The sequence below is a fragment of the Notechis scutatus genome, chromosome 2 (genome assembly GCF_049901735.1).
Source record: "Notechis scutatus isolate UNSWTSFEM ecotype Mainland chromosome 2, rNotScu1.2, whole genome shotgun sequence".
NCBI classification, from domain to species: Eukaryota; Metazoa; Chordata; class Lepidosauria; order Squamata; family Elapidae; genus Notechis; species Notechis scutatus.
This window is the reverse complement of record NC_142010.1, coordinates 18,956,769-18,974,051: the sequence shown is the minus strand read 5'-3', so window position 1 is coordinate 18,974,051 and position 17,283 is coordinate 18,956,769. Positions and strand designations below refer to the sequence as shown.

General features: G+C 40.7%; 1 long non-coding RNA gene across 1 annotated transcript in view; it reads right to left on the bottom strand.

Moving 5' to 3' along the window:
- The window catches only part of LOC148131869 (uncharacterized), a 312,201-nt gene extending 307,793 nt beyond the window's left edge, over window positions 1-4,408 (bottom strand). Inside the window, exon 1 of the long non-coding RNA XR_015747444.1 lies at window positions 4,365-4,408. This is a non-coding gene — a long non-coding RNA (uncharacterized LOC148131869). The remainder of the gene's footprint in view (window positions 1-4,364) is intronic.
- Between the last annotated feature and the right edge of the window lie 12,875 nt (window positions 4,409-17,283).

Here is a 17,283-nt window from a genome sequence, read left to right as displayed (position 1 = left end):
GATAAACTAATAGCACAGGGCGTGCTGGAACCCACCGACCACGCCCGGTGGGAAACCCCAATAGTGACGCCTATCAAACCTGATGGGTCACTGAGAATTTGCGGAGACTACCGGGCCACCCTAAACCACGCACTTCAGCAAAGTGCATATCCAGTGCCGGTAGTGCAACACCTGCTCCATTCCCTGGGCGGCGGGAAAGTTTTCGCTAAATTAGACCTAGCGCAGGCGTATCAACAATTGCCTGTAGATCCGGCCACCGCGGAGGCGCAAACTATCGTCACGCATAGGGGCGCATTTAAATGCAACCGGCTCCAGTTTGGGGTGAGCGTCGCTCCAGGAATCTTTCAGAGCTTAATGGAAAGGCTGTTACAAGGAATAAGAGGGGTCGTACCATATTTCGACGATGTACTCATCGCCGCCCCTAACAGAGACATTCTAGAAAAACGACTCCGAATGGTCTTACAAAGGTTACAAAACGCCGGCCTCAAAGTCAAAAAAAATAAAGGCCAATTATGTACCGAAGGGTAGAGTTTTTGGGATACCTCCTGGACAGTCAAGGAATCCATCCCACTGAGGACAAATTAAAGGCAATTAAGAAGGCCCCACTCCAAGGAACAAGGCAGATCTACAGGCGTTCCTTGGACTTATCAATTTTTATAACGTCTTTTTACCCAATAAAGCAACGGTAGCTGAACCATTACATAGACTCTTAGACAAAAAAGCAACGTGGGTTTGGGGACAACGTGAACAATACGCTTTCCAACAAGTAAAGAAATTGCTAACTTCTGATTCTGTACTTATGCAGTACAACGAAACTCTGCCGTTAACTATTACTTGTGACGCCTCACCTTTTGGGGTTGGAGCAATCCTGGTCCACGTCTTACCGAACGGAGCAGAAGCTCCCGCCGTGTTTTTTTCGCGAACCTTAGCTAAAGCTGAAAGAAATTATAGTCAGCTGGATAAAGAAGCTTTAGCTATTGTGGCTGCAGTTAAACGATTTCATGAATATGTGTATGGGCGTGCGTTTACAATAATTACTGATCATAAACCACTACTGGGGATTATTGCGGGTAATAAACCAACCCGTATATATTGTCCCCCAGAATGACCCGCTGGTCTGAATTCTTGGCGGCGTACAACTACACCTTGCAACACCGCCCGGGGAAATCAATTCTCCACGCTGATGCATTGAGCAGAACACCGCTCCCAGAATCGGTTGAAGATCCAGCCCCAACCATCACAACGCTACAAATTGAGACTCTACACGCCGCCATTGACGGCAGAGACATTGCCCTCGAAACAAAATGAGATCCGGTCCTGCAACACATCCTACGCTGGGTTGAACGTGGTTGGCCAACAGAACAACTATCACCTGAATGGGCGCCTTTCAAAGCCCGCCAAACCGAACTGTTTTCCCAAAAGGGCTGCATCTTGTGAGGCGATAGAGTCGTAATCCCGGGCAAACTGCAACGAACTGTTTTAGCGGTATTGCACGACGGACATCCGGGCATCGTGCGGATGAAAGCACTCGCACGGAGCTACGCCTGGTGGCCGGGAATCGACAAAAGAATCGAGGCCTGGGTCGCTACTTGTCAACGTTGCCAGGACGTCAGCAACGCCCCACCTAAAGCAAGCCCAACCGAATGGGAAACTCCGAGGGGACCATGGTCCCGTATTCATATTGACTTTGCGGGGCCTACAAAAGGGCACACTTTCCTTATTACAGTCGACGCCTATTCAAATTGGCTCGAGATCCATCGAATGAACACAACTATAACGGACTCAGTTATCAACAAATTAAACAGGTTATTTGCCACACATGGTTTTTCCGGACGTTCTCGTCTCGGATAACGCCCACAGTTCACAGCATTACCATTTGAACAATATCTTGCTGACCGGGCATCCGCCATGCGCTAACCTCGCCCGCGCACCCTGCGGCGAACGGACGTGCAGAGCGCATGGTACAGTTTGTAAAAAGACCCTCCACAAAATGGAATTCGGCGACATCGATGAAAAAATCAATCGAATTTTATTGTTGCAGCACATCACGCCCCACAGCATTACCAACAAAACGCCCGCCGAACTTCTCATGGGGCGGAAACTACGATCGCACCTTGACCGGCTCCACCCGCATACGCACCCGAAAAGCCTTTCGGCTCCAGCAGCAAATGCCGGGAATTTAAGGTAGGCGATTTAATCTTTGCAAAAAACTTCTCCGGCAACCCTTTATGGATACCCGCAACCGTCACCCACCTCACAGGGCCTAGATCTTACCGCCTGCTAACAGACGATGGGAGAGTGTGGAAACGCCACATAGACCAACTCCGTTCGAGATTACCACACAGCGCCCATGGCTCCCGGGTTCACCAACTGAGGGGAGGAAATATCGAGGAAATTGACTTCGATATGACAGATAGCAGGCCAACGGAAACCCTACGGCCCAGCGAAGTACCGGGAATCGAAGCAGGGAGGGAGTTGAATTTCCCATGGAACGTGAACACGGGGGAAACCGAACTGCGAACCCCCGAAGAAACACTGATTGGTGGGGACAACCACAACAAAAGCAACACGGAATTTCCGTGCAGCGAAACGGAGCTTAACAGAGATCATCCAAACGCTCCACCGAACCGGACTTTAGGCCAAACCCGGTGGAACCACGGAAATCATCCAGACAGACCAAACGGCCTGTCTATCTTGAGGATTTTGTTACAGCTCCCCTCAAACGGAGCCCAAGGGGGAGGGGTGTTGTGAATCAATAAAAGAACTAAGCCCAAATGCAAAGCGGGTTTTGAAAGCCTGCACACCTGATTGGTCCTTAAACAAAGAACAAGGATTGGTCCATAGCAAGTTCCTGATTGGCCCATATTAGGACACTTCTTATTGGGTATTAGTTGAACTTGTTGCACATATTATTGGTTAATAAGGTAGCAGCCAACCCTATAAAAGGGTTACTGCTGCCCATAGCTTTGCTCTGTTCTGTTCTATCTACTGTTATTAAAGAGTTGAAGTCACTGGTCAGATGTCTGGTCTCCATTATTCTCCAAACTTAACAGTCCCCTTATTCTACTTTACTACAGAGAATCTCTGCTTTGCCTGTGTCTTGAACTATGAAGGGCTGCCACTTATGTTGAACCTCTTTGAAAATGGCATCCATATCTCAAACACTAAATCAGATTATCATAATTTATTCACAAGTGATAGTGCCATCCCCATTCAGAAACAAAGTTTGATTAAAATATCTATTAGATGGTTGATACATCCCCCAATCTTTTTACAGCAGTGGCAGAAGACTTTACTATCTACATAGGGAAATCCCTAAACTAAATTGCATGTGACTTTTAAAATAAAAAATAGACTATATCAGTCACAATAAATGCTTTCTTCTGAAGAAGAGTTACATTGCTTAGATTGTCCCCCCAGGAAGGTTTATTATGCCTTATACTAAAATGTGTTAATCTCCAACGTTTCTTTCTGATTTTTGCCGACCATAGATTAACATAAGATGAAAAGCACAAGCAAAAGAGAGGCAAATAGGATCAAGGAGATAATCGATAAAGCACAGAGAGATTCCACAGAAAAGGTAAAAAAAAACCAAGATGGCGGCCATAATAGTGTAACACACATAACAAACTGATCTTTGATCATACTTGGGTGACTACCATCTTGATTTTTTGTTTAAATAATTCCCTGCAGACACCCTTGTTTAAAGTGAAGAAAGACAAAGTGTGCACACTGGAAGATGTAAGGGGGGCATGAAGCATGAACACCTTTCGAAGCGTGAGGGAAAAGACAGATGAAACCATGCTCTTCACATTAAGAGAATGTTTGGCTGCAAATGTTTCTGAAGTAATATAAGGAATAATTTAAGGAACAGTCTCTTCCCATAGTCTCACTTTTTCTACAATACGAACAGTATTTGTCCAAATAAAGCTTACAGATCATTTGTGTAATAAGATACTCAGCTCCATGGAATATTTCTTTTAAGCAACCAGATGGGGGAACCCTAACTCCTTCCTAACATAGTCTTCCCAGATTTGGGTATGTTTTTTGTCTTATTACACTTTCTTTAATGGATTTAACATTAGAATGATTTTACCATTTTTATAAATGTTTTGTATTTTTTAAGGACGGAGCGATCAACATCATTTTCAGTGAAAAATCAGATTTTTCTGATGGAATACCTTAACCCAGTGTTTTTCAATCTCAACCATTTGAAGAGGTGTGGAATTCAACTCTCAGTATTTCCTAGCCAGCATATTCTGGCTGGGGAATTCTGGAAATTGAAATCCACCAAGACCCAGGCCCATCCCCTCTTCATCCTAGGGCACGCCGTGAGGAACGGATAAGGGAGCAAAGTGGGTTACAGGGGAGAAAAAGGTCCTGATTCCCTTCATTAGCTGCAGCTGGGGAAACAGGATAAAGAGGGTGTTTGCGCACAGCTCCTTGCTGGAAGCAAAGCGTGAATTATTTTGGTTTATCAAGTCTTACCTGAGTTCTGGCATCCTCCCAACTTATCTTTTGATGTCTTCAATTCCTAATCCTGCCCTGTCTCGTTAATTGCTGCAGCGTGGTTGTGTTGGTTTTTATTTATCATTTATATGTACTTTGGGTTCAGAAGGAATTTTTTCCGTTTAAAAACTGTTCTTGGGAGAGTTTTTTTTCCAGCTGATGATACAGGACATTGGGGGCCAAGTTGGAGGCATTACCTATTTTTGTGACTTTGTTGCTTTTGTGCCACGCCCCGGGTCATCACAGGATTGCATTAAAGAAAACAGTCACTTTAAAACTGTGTCGCTATATCAGCCTCCTTGCAGTGATGTTTTTTCAAAAACAGAGAGGAAAGTTTATTGCTTTAATGGAGGCAGATCTGAAGTAAAATTTAAACTGAAATCTACAAATGGGTTAGGCTTTAACTTTCCCAGCCAGGAATCCTGAAATCTAAGTTAGAAACCAACAGTTGGGAACACACGTTGACAAAACCTATTCACATCCCAATGAGTTTTGCCATTGTTTACCTCTCGGTCACCTTCCTGATGCGTTGAGTTTCAACTCCATGCAAAGCCAGCCAGACCCTTCTTCTGGAGAGAAAGAGTCCTGCCCAGAGGTGGTATTCAGCAGGTTCTGACCAGCTCTGGAGAAGCTCCGTTAAGCTCCCATGAGCTCCGTTTTTGCTGGCAGAGGGCTGCAGGAGGCTATTGTGGCCAAAAATGGAGGTCAGAAGGGGTAAGTTCCTTTTTTTTTGGCAGAGGCATCGCGGGCCGGTCCTTTGCTGTTTCCATGTGGATGTTAATGGAACATACCATTTATTCATGGGAATTAGTAGACAATCAGATAATGTGAGCTTCGACCATCACCTCAATAGGAATCCAAATGGGAATCAATATATATATATATCAATTTAGAAAGAATTGTGGATAAATTGTACTTGGAGTGATTGTGTGCTTCTGGAAAGATGTTTGTATACTAGATTTTAAATATTGGTTCTGTGAAATTGGTCAGTTCAATATAGAAAATAACCAGGTGAAGCCTGAAGGTGGGGTCAAATATGCCATCAGTTTGGAAGTTCTGGGCTCCCCCCAAAAATGCTAAATTTAGGTCCCCCATGAATTCTGTTGACTCTTATCTCATTCCAATTTAGCTTGACTATTAGTAGATCAGATTCAGGTGTATAGGTAGTATGTAATAATCTTGTGATGCAGTACTTTGAACACAGCTCCTGTTTCTGATTACTTCCACCTGACATTAAGTTATCATTTGACTTAACTTTGTTCTGGTGGAGAGACAAGGCCAGGCAACAATTTTAATTGTAACGATACATATTTAAGAATTTATAATGAAGAAAAGTAGCAACATCTTGACATTTTGGTTTCCTGTTTGTGCTCATCAAGTGTTGGATTTCATACTGGAGTTGGGAAATATTGGATTTTTTAACTTAGCTTTTTTCTGTCTTTCACTTCTTCTTTTTTTCTGTCTTTCACTTCTTTTTTTTTTTCTTTTCAGGAAAATTTCTTATTATAGAATCATTCAGCTGCTGTTATCAACTGCTATGTTTTCATAAAACATGGATTTTTTTTAAAAAAAGAGCTCAGTAAAATACAAATTTTTCTGGATGGTTCTGAGGAACGAGCTCCCTTCAAGAATAGTCAGAGGTGGGATTCTACCGGTTCGGCCCTGTTCTGCCAAACCAGTCGCTCCAAAGATCAGCTGAGAGGGAACCGGTTCACTCTGATTATCTTCTGTTGTTCTTCTGTTTGGCGTACCTGCCCGCCTGGGCTCTAGGCTGTCCTTTACTTCCTGCTTTTTCAACCTCACTTGCTTTGCGCGGCACAGCTGATTGCTGCGCATGCCCTGTGTTACCACAGGGCTTGCAGGAGAAGATGATTTTCAAACGCTGCTTAAAGCGCGCGACAGTTTTCTTAAAAAGAACCTATCATCTAGTATGATCTCCTCTCCAATAATCTTGAAGCTATTTTATCTGGGATTCAAATAGATGGGTTAAAAGCTTTTGAAGGGGAAATTCCAGTTCAGGACAATGAGCTTTTTAGTTGAAAGAGCAAGCTTAAGAAATAGCATTTAAATGGGCTGATGTCCACTTTAATTTTTATTCTAGGTTACTGGAAATGAACTTCCAATATATTTTTGCCATCTTAATAGCCATAGAGGATCAACCAAAACTCCCTGCTGTTGCCCAATATTACTCTTGGCTACAGCATCTACGAAAATTGCTTCAGCACAAGGACAACCTACGAAGCCACCGTAGATATCCTTTCTTCTAGTCATGGGAAGGTCCCTAATTTAAAATGTGGAAGGGTTAGGGTTAGGGTTAGAGACCCTTGACTATGATTCAAGGAGGAGCTTTTTATTGAAGTCTGCCACAAATAAATTGTGTGTTCATAAGAATATGAACTGACAGAATTTGACTGGTGGTTCTGGACTTTTGACTGAAGAAGGAAGTCCATATAGAGTGGATCTCTGAGGGCTTCCCTTCTGCCTCTATCAATGAGGCCCAAGAAAGAACACAGGATGGAAATCTCATGAATTGTTCTTTTTAAGAACAACGGAAGAAAATAATTTCTACTTTACAGATTTGCTTTCAGAACGGTTTCTAAATTTCCTTTGGGTATTATTTATTACGTACTTTCTGACAAGTTCCATAAACATCTTCTTATACAACATAGCTGATATGAATATATATTTAAAGCAATATCAACAATATGAAAGAGAGAGGACTGTACTGTATTTGCTCTCAGTTTTTATATTTTGCATGCCGTGAAGCTATATGCAAACTGGAGTGGACTTTAAATATTAATTTTTTTGCAATATGGTATTAACAAAGTTAAATATTTCAATAAGCATAAGCATAGAAATGTATTAGATTGGGGGAAATATGCAAAAATATATGATTACAGAAGGTCATTTGTAAAAGTGACCATATATAAAAATGCATGTACTAGAAATAATGTGTCATTGCTTTCATATAAAATACAATCCCGTATGAGATATGATAATTTTCACAGAATTAAAAACACAGTTCAGACCAGTAGACAGAAATGCAAAGCAATTCCAATTTTTAAACTTCAGAAAAACAATAATGAGCAATTGGGGTTTGAATATAAGATTGCCTTTTGTTACTTTCTCAATTTTAAATCTGACATTATGCAAATTGAAAATTATTATAAATATATAGTAGGTTAATATGGATTTTGAAAATTAATTTAAGCATTTAAAAATGGCAGGAAGATGAGCATTATGTTTCTATGTGTTACTCTAACATGAAATATATTATTTATTATCCTGGAGCTACTGCTACAAGACATCAAACGTATCTTAGAATATAAAAAAACAAATAGCAATGAAAACTATGCTAAAACAATCCATTTATAATAATTAATTATATTCTGGTAGTAAAATCTGGTGCAGATCTACTCAGAAGATTTAGAAGATCTGTGGTTCTTATGGGGTCTGAGAATAAGGAGCTACAGCTAAGAAAAACTACATTCTTTTTTAAAATAAAAAATTAAATTATATATATTCTTTTTATGTTTAATGTTTGATTTGTATATTACCCAGTGTCCCTCTGTGAGGGAGATGGGCAGTTTTAAGATTTGATGAATAAAATAAAAATCAATTCATCTAAATAAAGCTGAATCAATCCAAGGAGCTGGACTTTTCAATGCCCCTTGATCAGACTTCACAGAGAAGCTAAAGATTCAGGTTGTTTTTTTAAGAGACTGAATGCTATTTTCAACACTAAGCATTGATTCTTTTCCTCACTAGCTCACTAATGGCTCTGTTAACCACATTCTGAGTGATAAAGCCCAGTTTCCTTCCTCTTTCTGGATGAGCCCAAAGGAAACCCCACAGTATGTGGGGATCATGAAGCTACTGCTGCATTTTCAGTGGACATGGATTGGACTCATTGCCCCAAAACATGATGGCAGAGATTGGTGTTTGACAGTGGTGGCTAACCTTTTCGAGCTCCTGTGCCAAAAATTGTGTGTGCGTTTGCACGCTCGCACTCGCGTGCCAGCACCCAGAAGGCATTACACCCCCCACTTCCCCTACACATGTGTGCTCAATCCCCACCCCTGCTGCCCCCTTACTTGCACTGCGCCTCCCAGCTAATTTTCAGCCAGTTTGAGGCCTTTTTCAGCCTCCCAAAGGCTTGAGGAAGGCTTCTGCAGGCTTCTACAAGCTTTGTAGGCCGAAATCTAGCCCCGTTTCATCACTTCCTGTTTTTCCTAAAAGGCCTCAAACCGGCCGAAAATCAGCTGGGAGGCATGGACTTGTGCAGTGAGATAAGTTTGCCTGCAGCTCGCATGCCGGAACAAATGGCTCTGCGTGTCACCTGTGGCACATGTGCCATAGGTTCGCCTACACAGGTTTATGATGACCATTGAGACAATGGTCTTCAGGAGTGAGATCGGTGTAGCCTTCATATTTAAGTTTTCACAAATTCATACTGAGAAGGTGAATGATTTTTATGAGGAATTCTCACATTTTGAGGCTGTCCTTACACACTGGACAAACAAGGTGCTCATTTATTATGGGGATCTTGACACAGTGCTTCTCTTGCCTCTTATATTGTCCAGCATTAAAGAAGCCAATCAAACCCCTCTGGGAAAAGTTTGGATCTCCACAGATTTGTGGGGTTTCACCTTAAGCACAACTTTTAAATACTGGGACATCAAACCCTTCCATGGAGCACTAACCTTCACCATCCAGGCAAACCAAAGATCCAAATTCCATGATCTTATTTTGATTCAAGATGATTCCCTTGAATCAGTTTGGTCAGAAATGTTTGACTTCCATGATTCCAACTACAGATTATCAAGGAAGACATGGAAAAGGGGCCTTGTGAGAAGGAACATGGCAGGCTTCCTCCCAGGTTGGCCTGAGAAAGGAATGTCCCCAGAGCACTACAACATGCAGTCTATGCTGTGGCACATGCCCTCCAGGATATCTTCACATCCTTATCTAGCTATGTTGTCATTCCAAGAGAAGACAAGGTAGATCTTCCAAACCTTCTACAGCCATGGCAGGTAAGAGTGAATTCCACTTAAATGATAGCTGAAGTGAATCTTACATGTTGGATGGGTTTTCTTTCCCAGAATCATTTTATTTCATTCCAACTCTGGGAATGTCTTCTGCTGTTTCCTTCCAGCATGTAGACTCTAACATTCTTTTTTTTTTTAAACAATGGGTGATTGGATCCTTTGTTTACCAAAAAGCCTGAAGAGCACTTTCACAGACTCTATTTGTGATGACCCAGGGTGAAACACAAAAGCAACAAAGTGAAGTCCCTTTAATTCTTTCAACTTGGCTTTAAAGGTCCAATTATCATTGACTGGAGAAAAAACTCTCCCATAAACAGTTACAACAAGGAAGAACTTCTGTTCAAATTCAAAATACATATAAATTATAGATAGAAAAAAACCACACAAACCACACTGAAGAATTAATGAGACAAGGCAGGATAATGGCTTGAAGACTTCCACAGATATCGAAATACACACACTGGGAAGGACTCCAGAACTCAGATGAGAACTGACAAACTAGAAATATTTTCACGCTTTGCTTCCAGCACTGGCCCATGCGCAGTTTGTCCTTTTAAACAGTCCTCACAGCTGCAGCCCATGAAGGGAATCAAGGCCCTTGCCTCTCCCGTACACCATACCATTCACGTTTCTCCCTTATCCGCTCCTCCCTGCATGCCCTAGGATGAAGACGGGCCGGGCCTGGGTCTTCCTCTGAATGCCCAGCTGGCCTGTGCCCTTCCCCAGTTTCCACCACAACCTCCGGAGCCACACTCCCACTCCCTATCGGCTGTTCCTCCTCTCCCTCAGAGTCAGATTCTAATGGGCATGACACTATCGTCCTGTGCTGTGAATCATAAATAGCAGAAGGTCAATGCAGGTTGACCTTCTGTTGGTACTGGGTATTGTTGTTGGCTATTTGGAGAGTTGTCGTGTTTATATACCTGAAGATTGGGACAGGTTGGCATGGACAATTCTAGGGTAGACAGGTTGTGGTTTTGACCAGATCTACGGATGTTTCCCAAGACTTGCTTTGCTATGGGAGAGATATATCACAGGCTTTCGTAAAGGAGGAAACTCACAATGAAACATGACTTGTGACAGAGTGATGCAAATACTGTGATTTACAGGGAAGAAAAGTTTCATCAGGCAGGAATGAGTGCCACTGAATGTGAAGAACATATGTGAAAGGGTAAGACATTCTTCACACAACAATCATGTTCATATAACACATTAAAGCCACATAAATTTCAAAGTGTCAACCAACCACATTTTTGCGCTAAATGTTGGATGAATCGAGACCTATGTGGTTAGGTTATGGCTTAGTGTGTCACCCAAACTCAGAAACTGATTAAGGTATTTGAAGGATTTTGTTTCGTTGATTGATTATTGAGTTTTATCTAGCATGATGAGCCAACAAAAATCTTCTATAATTACAGCAAAATTAATAAATCAAGCAAGCAAGCTAATCATGTAAAATCATTGTTCAATTAAATTATCTGAAAAAATATCCAGTATGAGCTGATACTTATTGACCAGCAAAGAGATTTTGAGTGGCTAAGATCAAACAGCTATAGAATAACTAAGTGCTATAGAAAAGAATGTACTTATAAAATATGTCCATATTTGGAATAGTATGTTTGATTTATTAAACTTGCTCAGAGCTTTATGGAGAAAGTACAGAAAATAAAGCTGGAACAATTTTCCCATAATGTAAACAAGGCCAGCTGTATTGCTAAAGAAAACCATTTTAGGCATCCATTTCCTTAAAATGGCAAATTATTCCTCCTTATCTTCAGTGGTGGGATTAAATTTTTTTTACTGCCAGTTCTGTGGGTGGGGCTTGGTGGGGCTTAGTGTGGCTTGGTGGGCATGGATTGGTGGGCGTGGCAGGGGAAGGATACTGTAAAATCCCCATTCCCTCTCCATTCCTGGGGGAAGGTTACTGCAAAATCTCCATTTCCCCCTCACCCCACTAACCTGCTTTCCAGCCCCGTTCTCCTGTGCAGGGCAACAAAAGAAGATCCAGCCAATCAGCTAAGACTTGGGAAGCAGAGAATAGATGGGACAGGGCCAGTCAGAAGTGGTATTTGCTGGTTCTCCGAACTACTCAAAATTTCCACTACCGGTTCTTCAGAACTGGTCAGAATCTGCTGAATACCACCTCTGCTTATCGTGTTATTTATTGTACATAAATATACACTGTACAGTAATGAAACAGCCAGTTTGGTGTAGTGGAATTCCAGCCCTGACTGGGCATGAAACCAGTGGAGAACCTTGTTCCAGTCATTTACTCTCTGCCTTAGGAAGGAGGCATTATGGCAAACCACTTCTAAAAAAAACCTTGCCAAAAAAACTGCAGGGGTTTGTCCAGGCTCTCTCTAAAAATCAGACATGATTGAACGGAATAAAGGAGCTAATATAAAAATGAACCTAATATGTTGATGATATCATTTCAGTCATGTCCAAGTCTTGGCAATTCTTTTTTTTTTTAAGCAAGTTTTATTAATTTCAAAAACAAACAAATCATCATCAACCATTACATATTTGAACCTTTTTCCATTATAGATTTAACAAGTCAGATAAAACCTTATCTTATACAATACATTTCTATATTATTTCATCTATTTCTTTCTGACTTGATTATCGTCACTCTCTTTCTATGTTTCTACAAGGTTTCACCAATACTCTCAAAGACATAAACAAACACAAACATACATATAAAAAATCTTTTAGTAAAGTAACTTGGCCCCAGGTACCTCTCTTTATATGGGCTTTAATTATATTCATGCTCATCTTACAGATCATTACCTATTTTATTTACCATTCTGTATCTTCTATATAAACTTCTCCACACATTTCACTCTTCATAATTCTATCTTATTCAATCCATCTTAATTTAAATCATTATATTTGTATCTTTTGCCCATCCTTTATTATCCCTCTATCTCATTCCTTATAATGAAAAAAAAAAAAAGAATTTCTCCTGAAATCACTAATCAGAGCATGATGCCTTTCTATCCTCTCCCTAAATTAATTAGATTAACATTTAAAAACACCTAATACCCAATTTGATTCTGCTTGGTACATTCTATCTACTAATTTTTACTTTTAGTAACAATAAAAACAGAGTAAAAATCAAAAATGTTTAAATACATAATATCCTCCTAAATACGTAGTTAAATAATAAATCTAAATAATAAATCTTATAGCATTCTCATTGCCTTTCCCTTCAATATTTTATTACATTTTAAAAAATCAATCATTATTAAACATTTCAACATTTTAATTTCTTATTAACTCTTAAGCCATTCTAATTTTTTATTTCTAATACAAATGTTACAATACCATCTTGTGTACCTTGCAGAATCTTTTTAAAGAAAATTTATGCTTTACCCATTATCCCTAAAAAAGATTCCTCTTTTCCCATCTAATTTTAAAACTTTGTGGCTTTTCTCCGCCTTTCCCCTTTCTTTCTTCCCCCACCAAATCTTCCTACCCCCCTTCTTCTAACCTCTGTCTTGCCGGCATCCCTTCTCTGTTGTATTCCCTTTTTCTCTTGTTTGCTATCATTGTATTTATTTTGCATCATATTTTTCTCTTTCTTAAATGTTTTTTTAGATCTTAAATCCTTCATTTTCCTCGCTTTCTTCCTTCCTTCTTTCTTAGATGAATTTTGGGATTCATTGAAGATGGCGTCTTCATCTTCTTCTTGTTGTTCTTCTACTTCCATCTGTATTGTCTGTTCATAATTAACCAATGCCATTTCTAAAAAAAGAAAAGCTTTTTCCATACCATCTTTACAGGCTGCTTTTGTTTGCTCATATTCATCCCTCAGTTCCTCAAAGGAAAAAGCCATTGTAGATCTTTTCTTTTCTTTTTTTTCCCTCTTTCTTCTCACACCAACCAAAATATTCCAAAAGAAAAATAAGACAATCCCAAAGTCCACAATCCTCAATCAATCCAAGCCAAGCCAAAATTCCCCCTTTCTCTTCCAGGGGTAGTATCAGACAAAGGAAAAAAGAAAATTCAAATCTGTATTTTGAAGCCTTATTAAGATTTTATTTCTGTTTTCAAATCCTTAAGGCATCTCCTCCAACAAAGTCCAACCAGATAAATATATTTTTTGTCCTCTCCCTTCCGACTTATCCCAAAAAGCTAGTTTTACCTGAAAAAAAAAACAGGTTTCTCAATATCCATTTATTAATTCCGTCGGGGGGGAGAGTAAACTTTCCTTTCAGCACCTCAGAATTGCCGCTTATTTTCTCTTGTGGAAAGAATCACCCCAAAAGCCATCATTTTCAGGAATTAAATTAAATATATCTTAGAGTCCTGGGTCGACCAAGAAGACTTTCACTTTTAAAAACTTTCTCCTCTTCCTCCAGCGCATACTTGCCCAGCTGCCGGCTTCTTTGTGGCGGCCATTACGGACCGCCGCTGCACCGTCTTGGTAAAAGGAGGTTCTGCCGGCTAGGGAGGGGGTCTGCAGCACCCCCAAACCCTTTCCCGGATCCCCCCTACCTTCAGCTGCCCCTGCAGGGCAGCCTTGCTCCGCACCCTTTCGGATCGGAGCCCCAAAAAACGGCTAGCGCGGCAGGGATCGCGCAGCTTCGCGAATCCCTACCGCTCGCAAAGCCGACAAACCGGAAATCCCAAGTCTTGGCAATTCTATGAGCCAAATATCTCCACATCTTCCGAAAACCTAATATAGGTTCATTTTAAACCCACCAAAATGTTGTGTTTTTATTTTATACGCATTTGTAGCAGCACAAAAACCATTTTGCCCTACAAGAGTTAGAGATGGATTGGTCCAAAGTCTTGCAGAGAGATTTGAGGGTAAATGAAACCACCCACCTAATTCCACCATTCTCCCACTCACAGTCTATTACGTTCATTCGTACCCTATCCTTGGACCAAGTGCCTGTTTCCTTGAGGGAGGTTCCATGGTTTAAGAGGGACTAGAACACGGATTTCATTGAGGACTGCATCAGGGTTGTGTCTGACCTTGGGAGGCCAGGGTGGGTGTGGCCATCTTGACATCACTTGTGTCTGGGTGTGTGTGTGTGCCTGTGGTGGCCTGAGCACTTCTGCCAGCAAAAACAAGCCCTCAAGCTTCGTTTTCAGCTGCAATGGCCTCCTGCAGCCCTCTTCCACTCAAAATGGCACTCAGGAGCTCCATTTTCACTGATAGAGGGCTGCAGGAGGCCGTTCCAGATGAAAATGGAGTCTGGGAGGGTCATGAGTGGCCCTTCCAAGCTCTGCTTTTGCTGGCAGAGGCACCATGGGCCTGTCCTTTGCTGTTTCCAGGGCGGCCCTTCAAGCCGGATCTAAGTACCCTGTGGGCTGGATCCAGCCCCCCGGGCCTTGAGTTTGACACCCCTGGAATAGAACCCGGGTCCCCTCATCCCAGTCTAGCACCTTCACCATAACAGCACTCTGGCTTTAGGACTGAGAAGAAGGAAATAGACAGAGTCCCCAAATAGATTTTGTGGCTAAGGGGGATTAGAACCTCCCCATTCCTAATGCAGTACCTTCATTCCTAGACCTCACTGGGTCATAGATGAAGGCAGAAGGACCAGCCCAGGGAAGGTCCATGGTGAAGGAGGTACAAGAACATAGGCCTTCCTGGTCCTGGTCCTTTATGCCATACTGTTCTTATATGCCCTCTCTCAAATGGGTGCCATGGTTCTGGCTGTGAAGGAAAGGTTGCAATCCCTTAAATCTGCTTAGTTTAAGAGTAAGTTTGATAAGCAGGGACACAGGAGAGATGCATAAAGTGAAGCATGGTGGGTTGTGAAAAGAAAGGATGAGGAAATGTTTTTGTCCCTCCCCAGAAGTGGGATCTGACCAGTGTAACTACCGTGTTTCTCATATAATAAGGCCGGGTCTTATTTTTTTTTGAGCCCCGAAAAAATGGCTAGGCCGTCTTTTTGGGGGTGACTTAATTCCCCCCCCCTTGCATCTTCGGGCGGGCGGGCGGCAATGACTTGGATGTTGGCCTCGGCATTGGTGGGGCACTTCGTATCGGGGTCAACGCAGGCAGCACCATATCCAGGTGTGCAACAAAAGTACTTCCTAATGGCAAGCCCCCCCACCATTCCCCCCCATTTTGCATGTTTTAATATAGGCCTTAATTTGGGGGGAGGAGCTTAATTTCATTTCATGCCTATAAAACATGCTGGGACTTCCTATTGGGGGAGGCCGTATTGTTGGAGAAACAGGGTACCAGTTTGGTGATTTTATGCTTTGTTGCTCTTCTATGCACTCTTTCTAGAGTCTCAACATCTTTTTTATAGTGCGGTGACCAAAACTGGATGCAGTACTCTAGGTATGGTCTTACTTAGACTTTATAGAGTGGAATTAGTACCTCACTTGATCTTGATTGTATCCCTCTGTTAATACAACTTAGGATTGCATTAGCTTTTTTGGCTGCTGCTGCTGCACACTGCTGGCTCATATTTAGCTGGTTGTCCACTAAGACTCCAAGATCCCTCTCACAGTTACTGCTATTGAGCCTGGTTTCACCCAGTCTATATGTGTACTTTTGGTTTTTCTTGCCTAAGTGTAGGACTTTACTTTTCTCTACATTGAATTTCATTTTGTAAGATATGGCCCAGTGTTCTAGTCTGTCAAGATCCATCTGGATCTTGAGCCTATCTTTTTTGGGTGTTAGCCACTCCTGCCATCTTAGTATCATCTGCAAATTTGGTAAGTTCCCCTTCTATTCCCTCATCTAAGTCATTAATGAAGATATTGAAGAGTACAGGGCCTAAGACAGAACCTTGTGGCACCCCACTGCTTACTTCCCTCCATGTAGACTTGGACCCATTAAGGACTACTCGTTAACTTTTATTTCTGGTCTGTCTTTTATGGTTATGTTTTTGGTGGGTTGAGCTAATTTAGTATTACTATGTATTATCAATTTTTATCATTCAATATTCTCATGCTACTTTACATCAATCTCTATATTCTTAATGTCATTTCTTTTGTTATACATATTCTCTTAATAGTCATATTTGTAGAATTTAACAAATTATATGGTTCATATTCATAAATTCATATTGATTTATATTGTCCAGTATTTATCCCTTTTTTAATGTTAATTATGTCACTATTATATTTTTAAAACAAAGTCCCTTTGTAATCTCATTGCAATACACAAATCGTATTTTCCATCTTATTTTCATTTAACAAATTATATATTCTAATAATAATATAATCATTTTTATCTATTACCATATACTATTTATTTTTCTTTCTGACATATTCCACATATCGTTTCTTTCCCTACAATATCGTATTAATTTTCATACATATTTCTGTTAACAATTATAAGTCTTGAATAATAGTCCTATAATAAGGTCTTAATTTCATATTTGTTCCAATTAGAATATTGAGCCTTATATTTATTATAATTAACAATATATATATATATATATTTAATAATCCTATAATAAAATATTAATTTCAAATTTGTCAAAGTTAATAATTGTATACCTAAAATAATAAAATAAAATAAAATTCATGTGGAATCCTTATCCTTCTCCTCTTCAGCCATCATCTCTTACTCTCCTTACAATATTAGTTAATCTCTTCCTAGCTTGTCTTCCATTTTCTCTCATTTTTTGACCCTTTCTCTTATCCTTCCTCCTTTCTCTATTGTATTCCACTGTTTCTTTTCCCAGTTATCTGATTTTACTCTTATCCTCTCAAAGTCCTCTTTCTGAAATTTCCTTTCCTGTTGCTT